Source organism: Arachis hypogaea, chromosome 10 (genome assembly GCF_003086295.3).
Source record: "Arachis hypogaea cultivar Tifrunner chromosome 10, arahy.Tifrunner.gnm2.J5K5, whole genome shotgun sequence".
In the NCBI taxonomy this organism is placed as follows: Eukaryota; Viridiplantae; Streptophyta; class Magnoliopsida; order Fabales; family Fabaceae; genus Arachis; species Arachis hypogaea.
In genome coordinates this window covers 60,632,836-60,657,681 of record NC_092045.1, presented here as the reverse complement: position 1 = coordinate 60,657,681, position 24,846 = coordinate 60,632,836, and the positions used below count along the sequence as shown (strand labels likewise).

General features: G+C 38.0%; 1 non-coding gene across 1 annotated transcript; it reads left to right on the top strand.

The window, feature by feature from the left end:
- The first annotated feature begins 9,766 nt into the window (after positions 1–9,766).
- On the top strand, positions 9,767–9,870 carry LOC112719458 (small nucleolar RNA R71). Its single transcript, XR_003161760.1, has one exon. It is a non-coding gene; the product is annotated as a small nucleolar RNA R71 (small nucleolar RNA).
- The last annotated feature ends 14,976 nt before the right edge of the window (positions 9,871–24,846 follow it).

Here is a 24,846-nt window from a genome sequence, read left to right as displayed (position 1 = left end):
TGAGGGACTTGAACAAAACTCTGAAAAAGGCTGACAAAAGGACTGCTGATGCTGTTGGAATCTGACCTCCCTGCACTCGAAATGGATTTTCTGGAGCTACAAAACTCCAATTGGCGCGCTCTCAACGGCTTTGGAAAGTAGACATGCTGCTGTCTGGAGTTAAACGCAAGAAAAACGTCATGATCCGGAGTTGAACGCCCAAAACACGTCATAACTCGGAGTTCAACTCCAAGAAAAGCCTTAGCTCGTGGATAGATCAAGCTCAGCCCAAGCATACACCAAGTGGGCCCCGGAAGTGGATTTATGCATCAATTACTTACTCATGTAAACCCTAGTAGCTAGTCTAGTATAAATAGGATAAGTTACTATTGTATTAGACATCTTTGGTCTCGGTTTTGTATCATTCTTCATCTTAGGAGACTATTGATCACATTCAGGGGGGCTGGCCATTCGGCCATGCCTGAACCTTTTACTTATGTATTTTCAACGGTGGAGTTTCTGCACACCATAGATTAAGGGTGTGGAGCTCTGCTGTACCTGAAGTTTCAATACAATCACTATTTCTTTTTATTCAATTCCCTTTTATTCTTATTCCAAGATATACGCTACACTTAACTTTGATGAATTTGATGATCCGTGACACTCATCATCATTCTCACCTATGAACGTGCGTGACTGACAACCACTTCCGTTCTACCGTAGGCCGGGCGCATATCTCTTAGATTCCCCAACAGAATCTTCGTGGTATAAGCTAGATAGATGGCGGCATTCATGAGGATCCGGAAAGTCTAACCTTGTCTGTGGTATTCCGAGTAGGATCCTGGGAATCCGGAAGGTCTAACCTTGTCTGTGGTATTCCGAGTAGGATTCCGGTATTGACTGACTGTGACGAGCTTCAAACTCCTGAAAGCTGGGCGTTAGTGACAGACACAAAAGAATCAATGGATTCTATTCCAACCTGATTGAGAACCGACAGATGATTAGCCGTGCTGTGACAGAGCATAGGAACGTTTTCACTGAGAGGACGGGATGTAGCCATCAACCATGGGTGATGCCTCCAGACGATTAGCCGTGCAGTGACAGCGCATAGGATCATTTTCCCGAGAGGATTGAAAGTAGCCACCACTGATGGTGATGCCCTACACACAGCTTGCCATGGAAAGGAGTAAGAAGGATTGAAGGAAGAGTGAGTAGTGAAGTAGAGTTTCAAGAGGAGCACAGCATCTCCATGCACCTATCTGAAATTCTCACTATTAATTTACATAAGCATTTCTATCCCTTTTTATTTTCTATTTTATTATTAATTTTCGAAACCATAAACCAATTTAATCTGCCTAACTGAGATTTACAAGATGACCATAGCTTGCTTCATACCAACAATCTCTGTGGGATCGACCCTTACTCGCGTAAGGTTTATTACTTGGACGACTCAGTACACTTGCTGGTTAGTTGAACGGAGTTGTGAACTATGGTATTGGCATCATGTTTTTGGCGCCATTACCAGGGAATGAAAAGCAATGAATTTTGCAAAATGGAAAAACAATTGAATCACAATTTCGTCCACCATTAACATTGAGTGAATTGTGTGAAGTGTAGCCAACAGAAAGTAAATGGCAGAAATCTTAAAGATGCAGAAAGTAAATTGGCAAGTAACTTAAAGAGCAAGAAATGTAAATTGCAAGAATCTTAAATGACAAGAAATGTAAATTGCATTAAATGTAAATGGGGAGTGGGTGCTGAAAATTAAATGAAAGTAGTAGATCCAAGCTTAGAACAATTGCAGGGAGATTAAAGTGCTTGAAAGTAAATTAGAAGCAATAGAAACAGAAAGGTAAAAATGCAGATGAAATAAAAGCAGCAGATGTAAACAGCAAGGTAAAATTTCTTGAAGGAGCAAACAGAAATTAAGTTCAGCTTATGTGCAGAATAAAATTGAAAATCTCAGGAAATCATAGAGACTAGAAAACAAGTCTAGATCTCAATTCCTTCCTTGATCAAAGTAGAAGACAACTTGCAGAAGAGAAGAAAGATGAAAGCAGTAAAAGAAACTTCAGATCCAATTTCTCAATTTCCTCAATAATGCAGAAGAACACAAATGAATTTCAGATGGAGAATTGAAACAGAATTCCTTCAATTCTTGATCCAAAATTTAAGCAGAAAGGAAAACTAAAAGAGAGAGCTATCTACTACTCCCTAATGGAGCCAACCTCCTTTCCAATCAAGCTCCAATTGATGCCTTTATATAGGCTTTACTAAATGAAAAATGAAAATGAAATTAAAACAAGTTACAAAAATGAAAATCCTAATTTAATTGATCCATGTGCCTTTGAGTGATGATGTGGGCTTTGCTTGCTTTGGATTTGAGGAGAAATGGGTTTGGTTGGCCTTGATTCAATTTGGAGAGAAATTGAATTTAAATTGAATTTTGGTTGAATTTTGGCCCATGAATGTTTGCTCCCAGGAGGCTGCCCTGCCCTTGTGGAGGGCAGAGCAGGAAATGGTGCGTGCGGCCGTTGGTGCCTTGGTGCGTGCGGCTCATTGCGTGCGAGCTTGGTGTGTGAGGATGCTGCCCTGCCCTTGTGGAGGGCAGGGCAATGTTGCCTTGGTGTGTCTTGTGCTGGCCGTGCGTGCTTGGTGCTGGCCGTGCCAAGTTGTGTGCGCGCCTAAGCCTTTACTTCCTTGAAGATCTTGTGTTCGAACCTTGGTGAAAGCACTTGAGGAGCAATTTTTCCTTGATTTTCCATGAAGAGCACGACATTGCCCTGCTCTCCAAGAGGGCAGGGCAAAAAATTGAGCGCTACTTTGTTTTGGAGTGAGGCTCCAGCTTCGAGCCTTGGTGGAAGCACTTTGGTTTATTTTCGCTTATTTTTTGCCCTTAAAGATGCCTCTCGTTCCTGCCCCAATTGTACGCCAAATATGGATTGCTATATGTCGTTGGAAAGCTCTGAATGTCAGCTTTCCAACGCAACTGAAAGCACATCAATCGGACGTCTGTAGTTCAAGTTATAGCCCTTTGAAGTAGGCATGGTCATGCTGTGAGCGGCCAGATTTTAACTTAGCGAAAATTTACTCCAACCTCACTTTGTTTCATCATGATTCAGCCCTGCCCTTGGCAAGGGCAGGGCAGTGTGCGTGCTGGTTGTTTTCTCCTTTGATTTGGTCATGGGCCACGTGGTGGATGAAATTGTGATCACATTAATGTAGTATTTTTTGTTGTTGTATGGAATCATTATTATGGCACTTATGTGTGGACACAACTCCGTTCAACTAACCAGCAAGTGTACTGGGTCGTCCAAGTAATAAACCTTACGTGAGTAAGGGTCGATCCCACAGAGATTGTTGGTATGAAGCAAGCTATGGTCACCTTGTAAATCTCAGTTAGGCAGATTAAATTGGTTTAGGGGTTTTTGAAAATAGAAATAAGAAAATAAATAATAAAAGGGATAGAGTACTCATGCAGCTTCATTGGTAGGAATTTCAGATAAGCGAATGAAGATACTGTATGGCTCAAGGACGCCTGCTCTCCTACTGCTTCGACTCAATCCTTCTTACTCCTTTCCATGGCAAGCTGTATGTAGGGCATCACCGTTGTCAATGGCTACATCCCATCCTCTCAGTGAAAACGTTCCTATGCTCTGTCACAGCATGGCTAATCATCTGTCGGTTCTCAATCAGGTTGGAATAGAATCCCCTGATTCTTTTGCGCTTGTCATCACGCCCAGCCTTCAGGAGTTTGAAGCTCGTCACAGTCATTCAATCCCAGGATCCTACTCAGAATACCACAGACAAGGTTTAGACTTTCCGGATCCTCATGAATGCCGCCATCTATCTAACTTATACCACGAATATTCTGTTGGGGAATCTAAGAGATACACATTCAAGCTCTGTTGCATGTAGAACGGAAGTGGTTGTCAATCACGTGCGTTCATAAGTGAGAATGATAATGAGGGTTACTTATCATCACATTCATCATGTTCTTGGGTACGAATGAATATCTTGGAAAAAGAATACGAGAGATTTGAATAAAAGACAATGGAATTGCATTAATACTTGAGGTACAGCAGAGCTCCACACCCTTAATCTATGGTGTGCAGAAACTCCACCGTTGAAAATACATAAGTAAAAGGTTCAGGCATGGCCGAATGGCCAGCCCTCTCCATGATCAAGTGACCGAATGATCAAAAGATTCAAAGTGATCAAAAGATGTCTAATACAATAGATAAATGTTCTATTTATAATAAACTAGCTCCTAGGGTTTACATGAGTAAGTAATTGATGCATAAATTCACTTCCGGGGCCCACTTGGTGTATGTTTGGACTGAGCTTGATCAATCCACGAGCTAAGGCTTCTCTTGGAGTTGAACTTCGAGTTGTGACGTGTTTTGGGCGTTCAACTCCGGATCATGACGTTTTTCTGGCGTTTAACTCCAGACAGCAGCATGAACTTGGCGTTCAACGCCACGTTACGTCGTCAATTTCCAAATAAAGTATGGACTATTATATATTGCTGGAAAGCCCTGGATGTCTACTTTCCAACGCCGTTGAGATCGCGCCAATTGGAGTTCTGTAGCTCCAGAAAATCCATTTCGAGTGCAGGGAGGTCAGATTCCAACAGCATCAGCAGTCCTTTTGTCAGCCTTTTTCAGAGTTTTGCTCAAGTCCCTCAATTTCAGCCAGAAATTACCTGAAATCACAGAAAAACACACAAACTCATAGTAAAGTCCAGAAATGTGAATTTAACATAAAAACTAATGAAAACATCCCTAAAAGTAGCTTAAACTTACTAAAAACTACCTAAAAACAATGCCAAAAAGCGTATAAATTATCCGCTCATCACAACACCAAACTTAAATTGTTGCTTGTCCCCAAGCAACTGAAAATCAAATAGGATAAAAGAAGAGAATATACTATAAAGTCCAGAATATCAATGAATATTAATTTAATTAGATGAGCAGGACTTGTAGCTTTTTGCTTCTGAATAGTTTTGGCATCTCACTTTTTCCTTTGTAGTTTAGAATGGTTGGCTTCTCTAGGAACTTAGAATTTCGGATAGTGTTATTGACTTTCCTAGTTAAGCATGTTTGATTCTTGAAAACAGCTACTTATGAGTCTTGGCCGTGGCCCTAAGCATTTTGTTTTCCAGTATTACCACCGGATACACAAATGCCACAGACACATAACTGGGTGAACCTTTTCAGATTGTGACTCAGCTTTGCTAGAGTCCCCAGTTAGTGGTGTCCAGAGCTCTTAAGCACTCTCTTTTGCTTTGGATCACGACTTTAACCACTCAGTCTCAAGCTTTTCACTTGGACCTTCATGACACAAGCACATGGTTAGGGACAGCTTGATTTAGCCGCTTAGGCCTGGATTTTATTTCCTTAGGCCCTCCTATCCATTGATGCTCAAAGCCTTGGATCCTTTTTACCCTTGCCTTTTGGTTTTAAGGGCTATTGGCTTTTTCTGGTTGCTTTTTCTTTTTCTTTCTATTTTTTTTCGCCACTTTTTTTTTTCACAAGCTTTTGCCTTTTCACTGCTTTTTCTTGCTTCAAGAATCAATTTCATGATTTTTTTCAGATCATCAATAACATTTCTCTTTGTTCATCATTCTTTCAAGAACCAACATTTTTAACACTCATAAACAACAATATCAAAAGACATATGCACTGTTCAGTCATTCATTCAGAAAACAAAAAGTATTGTCACCACATCAATATAATTAAATTAAATTCAAGGATGAATTCGAAATTTATGTACTTCTTGTTCTTTTGAATTAAAACATTTTTCATTTAAGAGAGGTGAAGGATTAATGGATTTTATTCATAGCTTTAAGGCATGGTTACATACTAATGATCATGAAGTAGAGACACAAAACATAGATAAACACAACATTAAAAACCGAAAACAGAAAGAAATAAAGAACAAGGAATGAATCCACCTCTAGTGGCGTCTTCTTCTTGAAAGTCCAACAATGTCCTTAAGCTCTTCTATGTCCCTTCCTTGCCTTTGTTGCTCCTCCCTCATTGCTCTTTGATCTTCTCTTATTTCTTGAAGAATGATGGAGTGCTCATGATGTTCCACCTTTAATTGTTCCGCATTATGGCTCAAATCTTCTAAGGAGGTATTGAGTTGCTCCCAATAGTTGTTGGGAGGAAAGTGCATTCCTTGAGGCATCTCAGGAATTTGTTGATGATGAGCTTCCTCATGCACTTCTTGAGGGCCGTGAGGAGCTTCTCTTGCTTGCTCCATCCTTTTCTTGGTGATGGGCTTGTCTTCTTCAATGGAGACATCTCCTTCTATGATGACTCCAGCTGAGTAGCACAGATGGCAAATAAGGTGAGGAAAAGCTAGCCTTGCCATGGTGGAGGACTTATCGGCTATTTTGTAGAGTTCATTGGAGATGACCTCATGAACTTCTACTTCCTCTCCAATCATGATGCTATGGATCATGATGGCCCGATCCACAGTAACTTCAGATCGGTTGCTAGTAGGAATGATGGATCTTTGGATGAACTCCAACCATCCTCTAGCCACAGGCTTGAGATCCAGTCTTCTTAGTTGAACTGGCTTGCCTTTGGAGTCTATTCTCCGTTGAGCTCCTTCCACACATATGTCCATAAGGACTTGGTCCAACCTTTGATTAAAGTTGACCCTTCTAGTGTAGGGGCGTTCATCTCCTTGCATCATAGGCAAGTGAAACGCCAACCTCACATTTTTCGGACTAAAATCTAAGTATTTCCCCCGAACCATTGTGAGATAGTTCTTTGGATTCGGGTTCATACTTTGATCATGGTTCCTAGTGATCCATGCATTGGCATAGAACTCTTGAACCATCAATATTCCGACTTGTTGCATGGGGTTGGTTATGACTTCCCACCCTCTTCTTTGAATTTCATGTCGGATTTCCGGATACTCATTCTTTTTGAGCTTAAAAGGGACCTCAGGGATCACCTTCTTCTTTGCCACAACATCATAGAAGTGGTCTTGATGGCTCTTGGAGATGAATCTTTCCTTCTCCCATGACTCGGAGGTGGAAGCTTTTGTCTTCCCTTTCCCTTTTTTAGAGGATACTCCGGCCTTAGGTGCCATTGATGGTAATGGAAAAACAAAAAGCTTATGATTTTACCACACTAAACTTAAAATATTGCTCGCCCTCGAGCAAGAAAGAAAAGAAGAGTAGAAGAAGAAGAAGAGAATATGGAAAAAGAGGGAGAAGTAGGTTCGGCTATGTGGGAGAAGAAGGGGTTGTGTTGTGTGAAAAATGAAGTAGAATGGAAGGGTATTTATAGGGAGAGGGAGGGTGGGTGTTCGGCCATTTTGGGTGGGAATGGGTGGGAAATTGAATTTGAATTCTATGAAGGTAGGTGGGGTTTATGGGGAAGAGTGGGTTGATGTGAATGGTGAATGGGGTAATTGGGAAGAGGAGTGGAGGTGATTGGTGAAGGTTTTTGGGAAGTGTGACATGGGAAAGAGTGAAATGAGATTAGGATTAGGAGAGTGTGATTAGGATTAAAAGAAAAGGTGGGAATATGGTAGGTGGGGATCCTGTGGGGTCCACAGATCCTGAGGTGAAAAGAAATACCATTCCTTCACCCTATAGGCATGTAAATTGCCTTCGTGCATCATTCTGGCGTTCAAACGCCCATTGGTGCACGTTCTGGGCGTTCAACGCCCATGTAATGCATGTTTCTAGCGTTGAACGCCAGTTTCATGCTTGTTGCTGGCGTTTAACGCCAGCTTGTCTCCTCCAGGCACATTCCTGGCGTTCAGCACCAAGATGTTGCTTGTTTCTGGCGTTCAGCGCCAGAATGGTGCTCTGTTCTGGCGTTGAACGCCAGCCAGATGCATCTTACTGGCGTTGAACGCCAGTCTGCGCTACCTCCAGGGTGAAAATTTTTTTCTTCTGTTTTTGACTATGTTTTTAATTTTTTTTTGATTTTTTCGTGACTCCTCATGATCATGTACCTAATAAAACACAAAATAAAAATAAAATAAAAGTTAGATAAATAAAATTGGGTTGCCTCCCAACAAGCGCTTCTTTAATGTCAATAGCTTGACAATGGCTCTCATGTAGCCACAAGGTGATCAGGTCAATGTTGTATAGTTGCCAACACCAAACTTAGAGTTTGGATATGGGGTCTTAACACCAAACTTAGAGTTTGGTTGTGGCCTCACAACACCAAACTTAGAGTTTGACTGTGTGGGTTCTTCTTGACTCTGAACTGAGAGAAGCTCTTCATGCTTACTCTCTTTTATCACAGAGGGATGGCCATGTGCCTTAAACACAAGGTAGTCCCCATTCAATTGAAGGACTAACTCACCTCTGTTGACATCTATCACAGCTTCTGCTGTGGCTAGGAAAGGTCTTCCAAGGATGATGCAATCATCCTCTTCCTTCCTAGTGTCTAAGATTATGAAATCAGCAGGGATATAAAGGCCTTCAACGTTTACTAGCACGTCTTCTACTATTCCATAAGCTTGTCTCAATGACTTATCTGCCAATTGCAATGAGAACAAGGCAGGCTGTACCTCAATGATCCCTAGCTTCTCCATTACAGAGAGTGGCATAAGATTTATCCCTGACCCTAGATCACATAGAGCTTTTTCAAAGCTCATGGTGCCAATGGTACAAGGTATTAGGAACTTGCCAGGATCTTGTTTCTTTTGAGGTAGAGTTTTCTGAATCCAAGTATCTAGTTCATTAATGAGCAAGGGAGGTTCACTTTCCCAAGTCTCATTACCAAATAACTTGGCATTCAGCTTTATGATAGCTCCTAAATATTGAGCAACTTGCTCTCCAGTCACATTTTCATCCTCTTCAGAGGAAGAATAGTCTTCAGAGCTCATGAATGGCAGAAGGAGATTTAATGGAATCTCTATGGTCTCTGTATGGGCCTTAGATTCCTTTGGATCCTTAATAGGAAACTCCTTCTTGCTTGAGGGATGTCCCAGGAGGTCTTTCTCACTAGGATTTTTGTCCTCCTCCTCCCTTGTGCATTCGGCCACATTGATCACATCAATGGCCTTGCACTCTCCTTTTGGATTTTCTTCTGTATTGCTTGGGAGAATACTGGGAGGAGTTTCAATGACTTTCTTACTCAGCTGGCCCACTTGTGCCTCCAAATTTCTAATGGAGGATCTTGTTTCATTCATGAAACTGAAAGTGGCTTTTGACAGATCAGAGACAATGTTGGCTAAATTAGAAGTGTTTTGTTCTGAATTCTCTGTCTGTTGCTGAGAAGATGATGGATATGGCTTGCTATTGTTCAGCCTATTGCGTCCACCATTGTTAAAGCCTTGTTGAGGCTTTTGTTGATCCTTCCAGGAGAAATTTGGATGATTTCTCCATGATGGGTTATAGGTGTTTCCATATGGTTCACCCATGTAATTAACCTCTGCCATGGCAGGGTTCTCAGGATCATAAGCTTCTTCAGAAGCTACCTCTCTAGTACTGTTGGATGCATGCTTCAATCCATTCAGATTTTGAGAGATTATGTTGACCTGTTGAGTCAACATTTTGTTCTGAGCCAATATGGCATTCAGAGCATCAATTTCAAGAACTCCTTTCTTCTGAGGTATCCCATTATTCACGGAATTCCTCTCAGAGGTATACATGAATTGGTTGTTTGGAACCATGTCAATGAGTTCTTGAGCCTCTTCAGGCGTTTTCTTCAGGTGAATAGATCCACCTGCAGAATGATCCAATGACATTTTCGAAAATTCAGAGAGACCATAATAGAATATATCTAGTAAGGTCCATTCTGAAAACATGTCAGATGGACATCTTTTGGTCAACTGCTTGTATCTTTCCCAAGCTTCATAGAGGGATTCACCATCTTTTTGTTTGAAGGTTTGAACATCCACTCTCAGCTTGCTCAGTTTTTGAGGAGGAAAGAATTTATCCAAGAAGGCAGTGACCAGCTTATCCCAGGAGTCCAGGCTATCCTTAGGTTGTGAATCCAACCATATTCTAGCTCTGTCTCTTACAGCAAAAGGGAAAAGCATGAGTCTGTAGACTTCAGGATCAACTCCATTCGTCTTTACAGTCTCACAGATCTGCAAGAACTCAGTTAAAACCTGATAAGGATCTTCAGATGGAAGTCCATAAAACTTGCAGTTTTGTTGCATTAAAGCAACTAGTTGAGGCTTAAGCTCAAAGTTATTGGCTCCAATGGCAGGAATGGAGATGCTTCTTCCATCAAACTTGGACGTTGGCTTTGTGAAGTCACCAAGCATTCTCCTTGCATTATTATTATTATTATTTTCGGCTGCCATCTCCTTCTCCTGTTCGAAAATTTCTGAAAGGTTGTTTCTGGATTGTTGTAATTTAGCTTCTCTTAATTTTCTCTTCAGAGTCCTTTCAGGTTCTGGATCAATTTCAACAAGAGTGCCTTTTTCCCTGTTCCTGCTCATATGAAAGAGAAGAAAACAAGAAAAGAAAGAGGAATCCTCTATGTCACAGTATAGAGATTCCTTTATGTTAGTAGAAAGAGAAAGGGGTGGAAAGAAGAATCCAAATACAAGGGATATAAGAAGTTCGGATTCTTAGATGAAGAGAGGTGAAGAGAAGTGTTAGTAATTAATTAATTAAATAGAAGAAAAGAAGAGAAGAGAAATTTCAAAAATAATTTTTGAAAAAGAGTTAGTGATTTTCGAAAATTAGAGATAAATGTAATTGAAATTAAAATTTGAAACAATTAATTAATTAAAAGGAAGTTTTGAAAAAGGGATGAGATATTTTCGAAAATTAGAGAGGGAGAAGTAGTTAGATGGTTTTGAAAAAGTTAAGAAACAAACAAAAAGTTAGTTAGTTGATTGAAAAAGATTTGAAATCAAATTTTGAAAAAGATAAGAAGATAAGAAGTTAGATAAGATATTTTGAAATCAAATTTTGAAAAAGATAAAATTTTGAAAAAGATAAGATAAAAGATAAAATAAAAGTTTTAAGAAAAAGATATTTTGAAAAAGATTTAATTTTTAAAATTACTTAACTAACAAGAAACTACAAGATAAGATTCTAGAACTTAAAGATTGAACCTTTCTTAACAAGAAAGTAACAAACTTCAAATTTTTGAATCAATCACATTACTTGTTAGCTAATTTTTTTCGAAAATTTGATATAAAGATAAGAAAAAGATTTTTGAAAATATTTTGAAAAATAATTTTGAAATTTTCGAAAATAAAAAAAATGAAAAAGATATGATTTTTGAAAAAGATTTTAAAAAGATAAGATTTTTAAAATTGAAATTTTGACTTGACTTGTAAGAAACAACTAATTTTTAAAATTTTTGACCAAGTCAACCCAAAATTTCGAAATTTTGGAGGGAAATAAGGAAAAGATATTTTTTTGATTTTTTGAATTTTTAAAGAAAAACACAAAAATGACCCAAAACATGAAAATTTTGGATCAAGACACAAGATGCATGCAAGAATGCTATGAATGTCAAGATGAACACCAAGAACACTTTGAAGATCAAGATGAACATCAAGAACATAATTTTGAAGAATTTTTTGATGCAAAGAAAACATGCAAGACACCAAACTTAGAAATCTTTAATGCATGAAAAATATGAATGCAAAAGTGCACATGAAAAACAACAAACAACACAAAACAAGCAATCATCAAGATCAAACAAGAGGACTTATCAAGAACAACTTGAAGATCATGAAGAACACTATGGATGCACGGGAATTTCGAACAAAATGCAAAAAAAATTTTAAAGCATGCAATTGACACCAAACTTTAAAATTAACACAATACTCAAACAAGAAACACAAAATATTTTTGATTTTTATGATTTTCTAATTTTTTTGTATTTTTATTGATTTTTTTGAAAAACATTTTTGGAAAAACGAAAAAGGAAAGAAAAAATTTTTTGAAAAAGTTTTTGAAAAGAAAATTACCTAATCTGAGCAACAAGATGAACCGTCAGTTGTCCATACTCGAACAATCCCCGGCAACGGCGCCAAAAACTTGGTGGACGAAATTGTGATCACATTAATGTAGTATTTTTTGCTGTTGTATGGAATCATTATTATGGCACTTATGTGTGGACACAACTCTGTTCAACTAACCAGCAAGTGTACTGGGTCGTCCAAGTAATAAACCTTACGTGAGTAAGGGTCGATCCCACAGAGATTGTTGGTATGAAGCAAGCTATGGTCACCTTGTAAATCTCAGTTAGGCAGATTAAATTGGTTTAGGGGTTTTTGAAAATAGAAATAAGAAAATAAATAATAAAAGGGATAGAGTACTCATGCAGCTTCATTGGTGGGAATTTCAGATAAGCGAATGAAGATACTGTATGGCTCAAGGACGCCTGCTCTCCTACTGCTTCGACTCAATCCTTCTTACTCCTTTCCATGGCAAGCTGTATGTAGGGCATCACCGTTGTCAATGGCTACATCCCATCCTCTCAGTGAAAACGTTCCTATGCTCTGTCACAGCACGGCTAATCATCTGTCGGTTCTCAATCAGGTTGGAATAGAATCCCTTGATTCTTTTGCGCTTGTCATCACGCCCAGCCTTCAGGAGTTTGAAGCTCGTCACAGTCATTCAATCCCAGGATCCTACTCGAAATACCACAGACAAGGTTTAGACTTTCCGGATCCTCATGAATGCCGCCATCTATCTAACTTATACCACGAAGATTCTGTTGGGGAATCTAAGAGATACACATTCAAGCTCTGTTGCATGTAGAACGGAAGTGGTTGTCAATCACGTGCGTTCATAAGTGAGAATGATAATGAGGGTTACTTATCATCACATTCATCATGTTCTTGGGTACGAATGAATATCTTGGAATAAGAATACGAGAGATTTGAATAAAAGACAATGGAATTGCATTAATACTTGAGGTACAGCAGAGCTCCACACCCTTAATCTATGGTGTGCAGAAACTCCACCGTTGAAAATACATAAGTAAAAGGTTCAGGCATGGCCGAATGGCCAGCCCTCTCCATGATCAAGTGACCGAATGATCAAAAGATTCAAAGTGATCAAAAGATGTCTAATACAATAGATAAATGTTCTATTTATAATAAACTAGCTCCTAGGGTTTACATGAGTAAGTAATTGATGCATAAATTCACTTCCGGGGCCCACTTGGTGTATGTTTGGGCTGAGCTTGATCAATCCACGAGCTAAGGCTTCTCTTGGAGTTGAACTTCGAGTTATGACGTGTTTTGGGCGTTCAACTCCGGATCATGACGTTTTTCTGGCGTTTAACTCCAGACAGCAGCATGAACTTGGCGTTCAACGCCAAGTTACGTCGTCAATTTCCGAATAAAGTATAGACTATTATATATTGCTGGAAAGCCCTGGATGTCTACTTTCCAACGCCGTTGAGAGCGCGCCAATTGGAGTTCTGTAGCTCCAGAAAATCCATTTCGAGTGCAGGGAGGTCAGATTCCAACAGCATCAACAGTCCTTTTGTCAGCCTTTTTCAGAGTTTTGCTCAAGTCCCTCAATTTCAGCCAGAAATTATCTGAAATCACAGAAAAACACACAAACTCATAGTAAAGTCCAGAAATGTGAATTTAACATAAAAACTAATGAAAACATCCCTAAAAGTAGCTTAAACTTACTAAAAACTACCTAAAAACAATGCCAAAAAGCGTATAAATTATCCGCTCATCACCACGCTTTTAAAAGCGTGGCCTAAGGCTCCAAAGTGTGCTCCAACTTCAAAGTGTGTCCCAAAGCTCTTTTTTTCTCCTTTTTTTGTGCTTCTTTGCTTCTTTTACTTCTTATTTCCTACAAGATTTATAAAATTTAAATATCAAGAAAATATATCATTTAAGTACAAAAGCATTCAATATTTAAGCACAAATTATCAATTTCTTGTATGAAAAGCATAGAAAAATAGGTATATGATGACATGTCATCACAACACCAAACTTAAACCTTGCTTGTCCCCAAGCAGGAAAAGAATCATTCAATAAAGATTGACAATCCAAGGTAAGAAGAATAGCAACTCAATGTTCATGGTAAGCTAGTTTTCTAAGTATGCTACAATCACAAAAGAAATATAAATGATTGATGCTTCTATCTAGCTCATTTTATGAAATATTTTCCTTGTAATTCTTCCTTGAAACAAGCTTTTGATTTTTTTTTAGCTTCTCCTTTTGGGTGCTTTGCCTCATGAGTTAATAACAAAGCTACGACTTTTAAATGCTTTGTTTTCAAGTATTACCACTTGATACATAAGAACCACAAGCATTTAATTAGAGGACTTCATTAAGCTCATCATTTTTTTCTTTTCTTGACTCTCTAATCATTGATGCTCAGAACCTTGAGCTTTGAGGTAGTGCTTTTGCACTTGAGCCTAGTCTTGACTTCTAAGTGTTTTGTTTTCAAGCATTTGGCTTGATACATAAACACCACAAGCACTTAACAAATAAATTGCCATTGGTACTCAGAGCCTTCAGCTTTCTCATTCTTTCCCTTTTTCTTTTCTTGCTTTAATTGTATTTGCTTCCTTCAAGGTTTTCATGATTTCAAAAGATTTCACAAAATATACTAGATGAAAAACTTCAATTAAATAAAATCCAATGCAATTGAGCAACAATCAATCATACTAGCTTTCCAATACTTGTATGCACATGCTAAATTCTTCTTTAATTCCTTGTTTGTTTATGATCATGATGCTTTTTTTTTGCTTTTGAATTCACAGGATTCAAGTTGGTAGTTATAATGTCACAGCACCATGTTTCAATCAAAATTCAAGCTATGCTTAGTCATACCACACATGCATACAGAGAATATAAAGACAATCATGCAATTTAAAGTGCTGGAAACAAAGGAGAGGAAAAGGAACTTTACAACCTTGTAGTTCATTTTCATTATTGTTGTCCTTTTTCTCCAATTCTTCCCTTTCCCTTGCCAACTTAGAGTGCTTGCTCATCCTCAAGCAACAATTAGAACAATGGCTATGGGGCTAAGTTGGATCATGAATGTCTTACACAATGAAATGTTAGTAGCACATGTGTTTTAAGCAAGCAAAATAAAAGATAACAATCAAGACACAAGAGATAGAGACATTTTAATTGCATAGATAAGAAGGTGTGCACAATACATTGCATAAAAGATAAGTGGCACACCAAACTTAGTGTGACACTTTCACTTGGAATTAATGCAAGTATCTTGTAAGAATTAGAATAAAATTTTGTTGCATAGCAACACCAAACTTAGAATGCAACCATATGTCAATTTATTTGAACTAAAACTAAACAAACGAAACTGTTATATGTTAAATACAATCACCAAATGAAGAGTCTGTCATGAATAAGGATGTTTTGGTGATGTATTAACAAAAACAGTTAATGAAAGAAAGCATTAAAAATAAGTAAATAAATGAAACAAAGAGAAAACAAAAATTATCCAACTAAGAAGAAGAAAAATAACATTGCAAAAGGCAATATGATTATGCAGACAAGTGATGTTGCTTGAATGATTTGCATAGAAAATAAGTGGCACACCAAACGTAGAATCTTGGTGTGTCACTTTCATTTTTGATTTGATGCAATCATCCAAAAAGATTGAAAATAATTTGTTGCAAGGCAACACCAAACTTAGAATGTAATCATATGCCAATTTATTGAAATTTAAACAAAGCATGGAGAAGAAATGTACCTACTGTCTACCTGTTCTTCACTTTCTTCCTCTTCTTCCAGTTTGTTAAGAGGAATGACCTCAAAGGAGGAGAAGTTCCAGCTATTGTCCCTTCTCTTGGCCTCTTCTCAGCAAGCTTCCTTTTGAATTTGGCTTGATTGAGCTTGCTTGCTGTTTCAGGGACAGGATTGGTGCTTTCGTTAGTTGCCGTCACTTCTTGGATGTCAAGACATGGTTGCTGTGTGATTTTTAGAGTTTGATCTTCATCCAAAGCCTTTTGAATTGGTGGTTCAATAAGCTTGTCCTTCATGTGCCTCTCTGTTTCCCTTGAGTTTGGACTTTCTTGATTATCCTCCTCACTAGCTTGTTCTTCCACTTCCTCTTTTACACTCAACATTTGCTTTAATAGCTCTTTCATGGAGGAGGTTTGTTGATCTTCCCAAGCTTTCTTCATCTCCTCTTCATATTTTTCGATCAGTGTTGAGCATCTTTGGTCTAGGGGAGTTTGAGGAGGTTGTGAGTGTTCAGGTTCTCTTGTCATCTCAAGTGCAGTTTTAGGTTCAAATGTTTCCACCACCTCTTCCTTCTTTGCAATTTCACTTGATGCAGTAGCCTCTTCCTCTTGTTTTTCCTCCTTCTTCGTTGCACTCACCAATTGAGCTAGCTGCACTTCCATGTTTTTGAGGGAGTTTTCTTGTTCTTTCCAGACTTTCATTGTCTCCTCCTCATATTTTTTGAACATGGACTCAAGCTTTGAGAGCCTTGAGTGGTTCATGGAAATTTGTGTGGGTGGTGAGTTTTGAAAGGGGCTTTCTGTTGAAGTATGGTCAAGTGATGATGTCTTTGGATGAATATCATATGGAGCACTAGAATTCCCTTCCCGGCCACCATTAGAATCATGACTTGCATCATTTTGTGGTGGAGGGAAATATCCCATATGATTTTCTTTCTCATCTTGTGGTTCTGAAGCATAGCTCCATGAATTGGAGTGCCCAGAATTTGAAGTTTCTTGGTGATATTCCCAACCACCATTAGAGATTGGTGATGGTGGGTGATATCCCATAAAATTTTGTTTGACCATAAGATGATTTGAACTCCATTTGTATTTTGTAAACATCAATGAAATTTAAAATTCATGTCATAGAGAAAGAATTTCTTAGTGAGGCAATAACTCAAACACCTTGGTTTCAATCTAAAACAGAAAACAAAAATAAAGAAAATGCTTGATCTAGACTCCTCACCCACTTAATCATTGTTGATCTAAGCAATCCCCGGCAACGGCGCCAAAAACTTGATGGTGTTTTTGCGGAAAACTAATTTCCAACACACAAATCCAACCGGCAAGTATACCGGGTCGCATCAAGTAGTAATAACTCACAAAAGTGAGGTCGATCCCACAGGGATTGATGGATCAAGCAACTTTAGTGGGTGATTAGTTTAGTCAAGCTAACATTGAGTGAATTGTGTGAAGTGTAGCCAACAGAAAGTAAATGGCAGAAATCTTAAAGATGCAGAAAGTAAATTGGCAAGTACCTTAAAGAGCAAGAAATGTAAATTGCAAGAATCTTAAATGACAAGAAATGTAAATTGCATTAAATGTAAATGGGGAGTGGGTGCTGGAAATTAAATGAAAGCAGTAGATCCAAGCATAGAACAATTGCAGGGAGATTAAAGTGCTTGAAAGTAAATTAGAAGCAATAGAAACAGAAAGCTGAAAATGCAGATGAAATAAAAGCAGCAGATGTAAACAGCAAGGCAAAATTTCTTGAAGGAGCAAACAGAAATTAAGTTCAGCTTAAGTGCAGAATAAAATTGAAAATCTCAGGAAATCATAGAGACTAGAAAACAAGTCTAGATCTCAATTCCTTCCTTGATCAAAGTAGAAGACAACTTGCAGAAGAGAAGAAAGATGAAAGCAGTAAAATAAACTTCAGATCCAATTTCTCAATTTCCTCAATTATGCAGAAGAACACAAATGAATTTCAGATGGAGAATTGAAACAAAATTCTTTCAATTCTTGATCCAAAATTTAAGCAGAAAGGAAAATTAAAAGAGAGAGCTATCTACTACTCCCTAATGGAGCCAACCTCCTTTCCAATCAAGCTCCAATTGATGCCTTTATATAGGCTTTACTAAATGAAAAATGAAAATGAAATTAAAACAAATTACAAAAATGAAAATCCTAATTTAATTGATCCATGTGCCTTTGAGTGATGATGTGGGCTTTGCTTGCTTTGGATTTGAGGAGAAATGGGTTTGATTGGCCTTGATTCAATTTGGAGAGAAATTGAATTTAAATGGAATTTTGGTTGAATTTTGGCCCATGAATGTTTGCTCCCAGGAGGCTGCCCTGCCCTTGTGGAGGGCAGAGCAGGAAATGGTGCGTGCGGCCGTTGGTGCCTTGGTGCGTGCGGCTCATTGCGTGCGAGCTTGGTGTGTGAGGATGCTGCCATGCCCTTGTGGAGGGCAGGGCAATGTTGCCTTTGTGTGTCTTGTGCTGCCCGTGCGTGCTTGGTGCTGGCCGTGCCAAGTTGTGTGCGGGCCTAAGCCTTTACTTCCTTGAAGATCTTGTGTTCGAACCTTGGTGAAAGCACTTGAGGAGCAATTTTTCCTTGATTTTCCATGAAGAGCACGACATTGCCCTGCTCTCCAAGAGGGCAGGGCAGAAAATTGAGCGCTACTTTGTTTTGGAGTGAGGCTCCAGCATCGAGCCTTGGTGGAAGCACTTTGGTTTATTTTCGCTTATTTTTAGCCCTTAAAGATGCCTCTCGTTCATGCCTCAATTGTACGCCAAATATGAATTGCTATATATCGTTGGAAAGCTCTGAATGTCAGCTTTCCAACGCAACTGGAAGCACATCAATCGAACGTCTGTAGCTCAAGTTATAGCCCTTTGAAGTAGGCATGGTCATGCTGTGAGCGGCCAGATTTTAACTTGGCGAAAATTTGCTCCAACCTCACTTTGTTTCATCATGATTCTGCCCTGTCCTTGGCAAGGGCAGGGCAGTGTGCGTGCTGGTTGTTTTCTCCTTTGATTTGGTCATGGGCCACGCTTTTAAAAGCGTGGCCTAAGGCTCCAAAGTGTGCTCCAACTTCAAAGTGTGTCCCAAAGCTCTTTTTTTCTCCTTTTTTTGTGCTTCTTTGCTTCTTTTTCTTCTTATTTCCTACAAGATTTATAAAATTAAAATATCAAGAAAATATATTATTTAGGTACAAAAGCATTCAATATTTAAGCACAAATTATCAATTTCTTGTATGAAAAGCATAGAAAAATAGGTATATGATGACATGTCATCACTGGTTAGTTGTGCGAATTGTCAAAGAGTGGGATTGCATTTCGTGCACCAGACGTCCAAGTCAGGAGTTAAGAACTATATTTGCTCAAGCATCCTATGCTTAGAATTAAATAATCCATCCATAATAGCATGTTTAGCCTTCATGACTGACTGATTAAAGGTTTCAACTTCCTTTATGAGTTTAGTAACCTGCCTTTTTAGGCTCTCCACTTTTGACTCAAAAGAAGTCATTGCTTCCTTCAAGCTTGCAACTTTGCCCTGAAGGGTAGTATTTTCCTCTTGAAGAAAGGCGAAAGAAGCTTTTAAACCTTTATCTAAGTGTTGGCATTGTCAATTTCTTTATCCTTTGACACAACCTTCTCTTCGTGGCGATGATAACTTCAAGTCTCCCAGCCATGTCTACTATAACAGCCCAATTTTCAGTACATCACAATCATACTAAAAATCAAGTTTCACTAAAATTAACTAAATATTTATTAGTAAGTCTGTAATCGTGTTAGCGCGAGATCGATTTTTTGGAAAAAAACTATTAATTAATTAAGTACGATAAAATAACACAAACATCAGAGAGGATGTAATATACATCATACATACTATTTACACACACACAGATATATATATATATATATGCCATACAGGTCATAAGTTAGCGTAAAACCCTTCACATCTTGTTACTATATACATAATCAACACTCCGGGCCCTGATCCATATAGGAAGCCCCTAAGATGTTGCTTGAAAACTAGCCTAGTCAACTGTCCTACTTTCTCAGTGAGTCTAATCAAAAGTGAGAGACTAACCACAAAAGTTAGGCTAACACAAAAAAACTCCCAAAGGTCACATCCGCAGCTCCCAAGCATCAACTGTTGTCGTCAGAGAAAATTCCAATCACATCTGAACACTCCTTAGGATCCTCATATATGTAGGGATAGTCTATCTCATATAACAAGACCCTGTCTCCATCTGATGGGGAAGGAAGGAAGGGGTAAGAACTGGGGGGTTCTTATTAGGGTCGGGGGTAGTTAGATGAGTCAGTATTATCACAGTTCAATTAATTTACAGCCAAATGTACAAGAATCATAGAAAAATAGCCAGTAACAACAATTCAAAATACCATTAAGGAATGCACAAACACCAAAAGACAATCACAAACAATTTCACATTATCAAGTAGAATACAAATGCATAGCAAGGATTATGCATGCCTAGTCCTATTGCAGGTAATGAGCTCTTTTATCGGTTTCGACCCGCACCTAACGTAATCTGACTCGCAAGTCAGATAAGACATTCCAACAACATAACCTCTATACGTTTCAACTTCTTACAGGTGCTGATTGTCTAGCTGAAGTATGTCGAACATGACCTCTACTAGTACTTGCAAGCGCTGATTCTCCAGCTGAAGCATGTGACCCCTTCTCTTAGAAGCAATTCCATATTTACAAGCGTCCTCGCATAATTATTCACATACAAAGCTCACGGCTTGTTAACATTTATAAATCTCACAATATCAAATTATGTTCGCACTATTTTCTCTCCTTTTCCTAAATGTATTATGAAAATAGAATTATAAGGCATTTTAATAATACTTTGTGTTTCTAATACTTTTAGAAAGTCTTATTACTTTACTTTTCTTTATTATTAAATAAAAATTAACAAAAATAAAATAATGGATTTAACAGAACTATACTAATTAAATATGCGTAGTTACAATAATAGTTAAGAAGTATTAATATCTAATATTTCTATTTTTGGTATACAAAAATTAACTTTATTAAAGCTTTATTCTTATACTTTTAGAAGTTATACTTCAAACCCCAAGCTTCTAAGTATTTGTTTTTACCCCAACATTTTTAGAAAATATTAATTAAATCTCACGTATTTTAATATTTATAAAAGTAACCCATAATTTTTATAAAATATCCGTTCATCTCTGAACTCTTACTTTTTACTCAAAATAGCCCAAAACTTATATATTTACAAAATAAATCTTAACTTTTATAAATATATAATTTCATTCTCAAAATAATAATGTTATGTTGGTGACAAGCACAACTCTTAAAATCCAAAAATCCTTTATCGAAATCTATTCAAAAAATATATATGATTTTAAATCGGTTTTTGAGCTTTACGCATTTTCGCCAGGTTATGTATAAGGAGTTCCCTGGGAGTTGACCCACTGGAGTTTAGGACTCTTGCAAATACATCAACTTAGGTAGGAACTTCAGGATAATAGTGAACACTAGAAGGGTAATCCACGGAGAGCTGATTCTATCTATCAATAGGCTCTGCCACTTCCTCGGAGGGTGGAAAAAAAGAGTCCTCTATCGCGGATGCCAAGTCGGATGCTTTCACTCAAGAAGATGTTGTCGGCCTCGTTGGACCTTTTAAAAACGAAGAAATATGCCATTGGAAGTGATCGAAAACCTTACTAACTTCAATAATAATTTGAATTTTGCTCTTTGCTACTATTTGCTGGTCCATTTGGAGAGGTAGAAATCTTTGTCTGAAGGGTGGTGGGTGTAATTGTGATCATCAATGGCGCCATCAACATGGTACGCTCAATTGCAATCTCAACTCTTTATCACAACTTCGCACTACTAACCAGCAAGTGTACTGGGTCGTCCAAGTAATAAACCTTACGCGAGTAAGGGTCGATCCCACAGAGATTGTTGGTATGAAGCAAGCTATGGTCATCTTGTAAATCTTAGTCAGGCAAACTCAAATGGTTATGAATGATGAATAAAACATAAAGATAAAGATAGAGATACTTATGTAATTCATTGGTAGGAATTTCAGATAAGCGTATGAAGATGCTTTGTCCCTTCCGTCTCTCTGCTTTCCTACTGTCTTCATCCAATCCTTCTTACTCCTTTCCATGGCAAGCTGTATGTAGAGTTTCACTGTTGTCAGTGGCTACCTCCCATCCTCTCAGTGAAAATGTTCAACGCACCCTGTCACGGCACGGCTATTCAGCTGTCGGTTCTCGATCATGTCGGAATACAATCCAGTGATTCTTTTGCGTCTGTCACTAACGCCCCACAATCGCGAGTTTGAAGCTCGTCACAGTCATTCAATCATTGAATCTTACTCAGAATACCACAGACAAGGTTTAGACCTTCCGGATTCTCTTGAATGCAGTCATCAATTCTAGCTTATACCACGAAGATTCCGATTAAAGAATCCAAGAGATATCCACCCAATCTAAGGTAGAACGGAGGTGATTGACAGTCACACGTTCATAGGTGGGAATGATGATGAGTGTCACGGATCATCATATTCATCAAGTTGAAGAACAAGTGATATCTTACAACAAGAACAAGTTGAATTGAATAGAAGAACAATAGTAATTGCATTAATACTCGAGGTACAGCAGAGCTCCACACCTTAATCTATGGTGTGTAGAAACTCCACTGTTGAAAATACATAAGAACAAGGTCTAGGCATGGCCGTGAGGCCAGCCTCCCAATGATCTAAGATAGCATAAGAATAAAGATAGCTACCAAGATGAAAATACAATAGTAAAAGGTCCTACTTATAGAGAACTAGTAGCCTAGGGTTTACAGAGATGAGTAAATGACATAAAAATCCACTTCCGGGCCCACCTGGTGTGTGCTTGGGCTGAGCATTGAAGCATTTTCGTGTAGAGACTCTTCTTGGAGTTAAACGCCAGCTTTTGTGCTAGTTTGGGCGTTTAACTCCCATTCTTGTGCCAGTTCCGGCGTTTAACGCCGGGCAGTTTTGAGCTGATTTGGAACGCCGATTTGGGCCATCAAATCTCGGACAAAGTATGGACTATTATATATTGCTGGAAAGCCCAGGATGTCTACTTTCCAACGCCATTAAGAGCGCGCCAATTAGACTTCTGTAGCTCCAGAAAATCCACTTCGAGTACAGGGAGGTCAGAATCCAACAGCATCTGCAGTCCTTTTTAGTCTCTGAATCAGATTTTTGCTCAAGTCCCTCAATTTCAGCCAGAAAATACCTGAAATCACAGAAAAACACACAAACTCATAGTAAAGTCCAAAAAAGTGAATTTTAACTAAAAACTAATAAAAATATACTAAAAACTAACTAAAACATACTAAAAACATACTAAAAACAATGCCAAAAAGCGTATAAATTATCCGCTCATCAAAGGGAAACAGGTTACTCTGCACTGGATCAAACTTCAGATTTTTTCTCTTATCCGTGAGATTTCTCAAGCTTCCCCGCTGCACTTTCCGTCTTCGTTTGCTGATAAAGAAATCATGGAAGTTCTTTCCCTCCATCATCGCTCCCTCAAGCTGAAATCGCCTATCGCAGACCAATTTTTCATCGTTTTTCTGTTAATCTCCTGGCCATCAAACCTCTTCAATTTTTCTCAATAATTCTCATTCACAACAGCCCCAAAATCATCAAAATAACTCTAGTTGGGCTGTTTTTCCTGGCCAAGCCATAATTCATGAGCAACGATAATAACTCCACAAAATTTTGACATAAACTTAATCAAATTCAACCAATGATCAATCAAACCAACAATCACTTATCACATTAACATTTAACTGGTGAAAATTACCAAATCTTACCTCCATTGAAATCAAACAATGGAAATTCCAGAGAAGCTTTTTGACCGAGCTGCTGAAGAAGAAAACGTTAGAAATCATCCGCACCTCCTAGAACTCCAATTGGACGAACTCAAGGGGAAGGGGAGCTACGTCACCGTCAACTTCTACCGAATAAAAGTGACGCCAAAGTGTAGGGGAAAAAGATACGAACACTTTAATCAGATATAATTTTTTATTGGAGTTATGAATTACAAAAAATTGAAGCCGGAAGTTCGGTATCCATGAAGGACACGTTCTTTCTCACTCTCGGCATCTCCCTTTCTTTTTCTTGGAAGTTCAGTTCAGTGGTGAATAAAGGGACACAGAAATGGTTAATGATGATTATGACTAAGTGGCATTGGTTATATATATGTAGACATGTATTGTAAGCCACGTTTCATTCCTTTCTTTACTTAGTCCCTTTCTTTCTTTTTCCACAAATGGCTTCGTTGATGATGATGATTAATTGGTGATAAGTGTGATTATTGGCTAGGTGTCATGGTTCATTAATAAGGAGTTAGATGTCAAGGACTGGAGCTACTGAGTCAGTGATTCAAGTTATAAATATCTTAAATGGATATTTATGAAAAGTGGATATATTAAAAACACAAGTAAAATATATATAGGGTTAAATGTATATGAGTTACTAATATAAATGACATTAGTATCTTAAGGATGAAAGATATTTGATGAAGTATTAGCAACTCTAAACTCTTTAAGAAATACCAATAGTTACTTATATCGGTAAATATTGAACTTGATAATAATAATATTATTATTATCTAGACTCTATTATAATTATAGCATGTAAAACAAATTAATAACATAATAATAAAATTATATTATCATTTATTTTACTTCAAAACTCAGAATTGACTCATTGAAATAAAACTAATTAGTGAGAATAATATTTTTTGAAAAACGTCGTATTGGCATTAAAATTCAGGTTGTTACATCAATTGCCAAATAAAAGGAAAATAGTAAGTGAGAAAATCATTAAGTCGGAATCATGTGGAGAATAAGTAAAGAAGTAACAAAGTTGAAAGCTAAGCAATGAAAAATTACCAATGGCATTTCGAGCAGTATTCTCATCAACTATATATGATGTCCCTTAAGCTTAAAGGACATTCGTTCCATAACTCCAAAAGCATGTGGATGATAACGACTTCAAAAGCGTTAATGCCTTAAAGTTGGATTTTTAGAGAAAAGACATTAAAGTTTCATTAAAGGTTGAACCTTTTTTCGTCTTATAAAGTCATGGAAAAAGGTGTCGTACCTTCTACTCAATTTTAAAATTTTTTCTTTGAATCCGTGATAAAATTCCCCGAAAAGGTTGAAAATTCTTCTCTTTCAATTACCT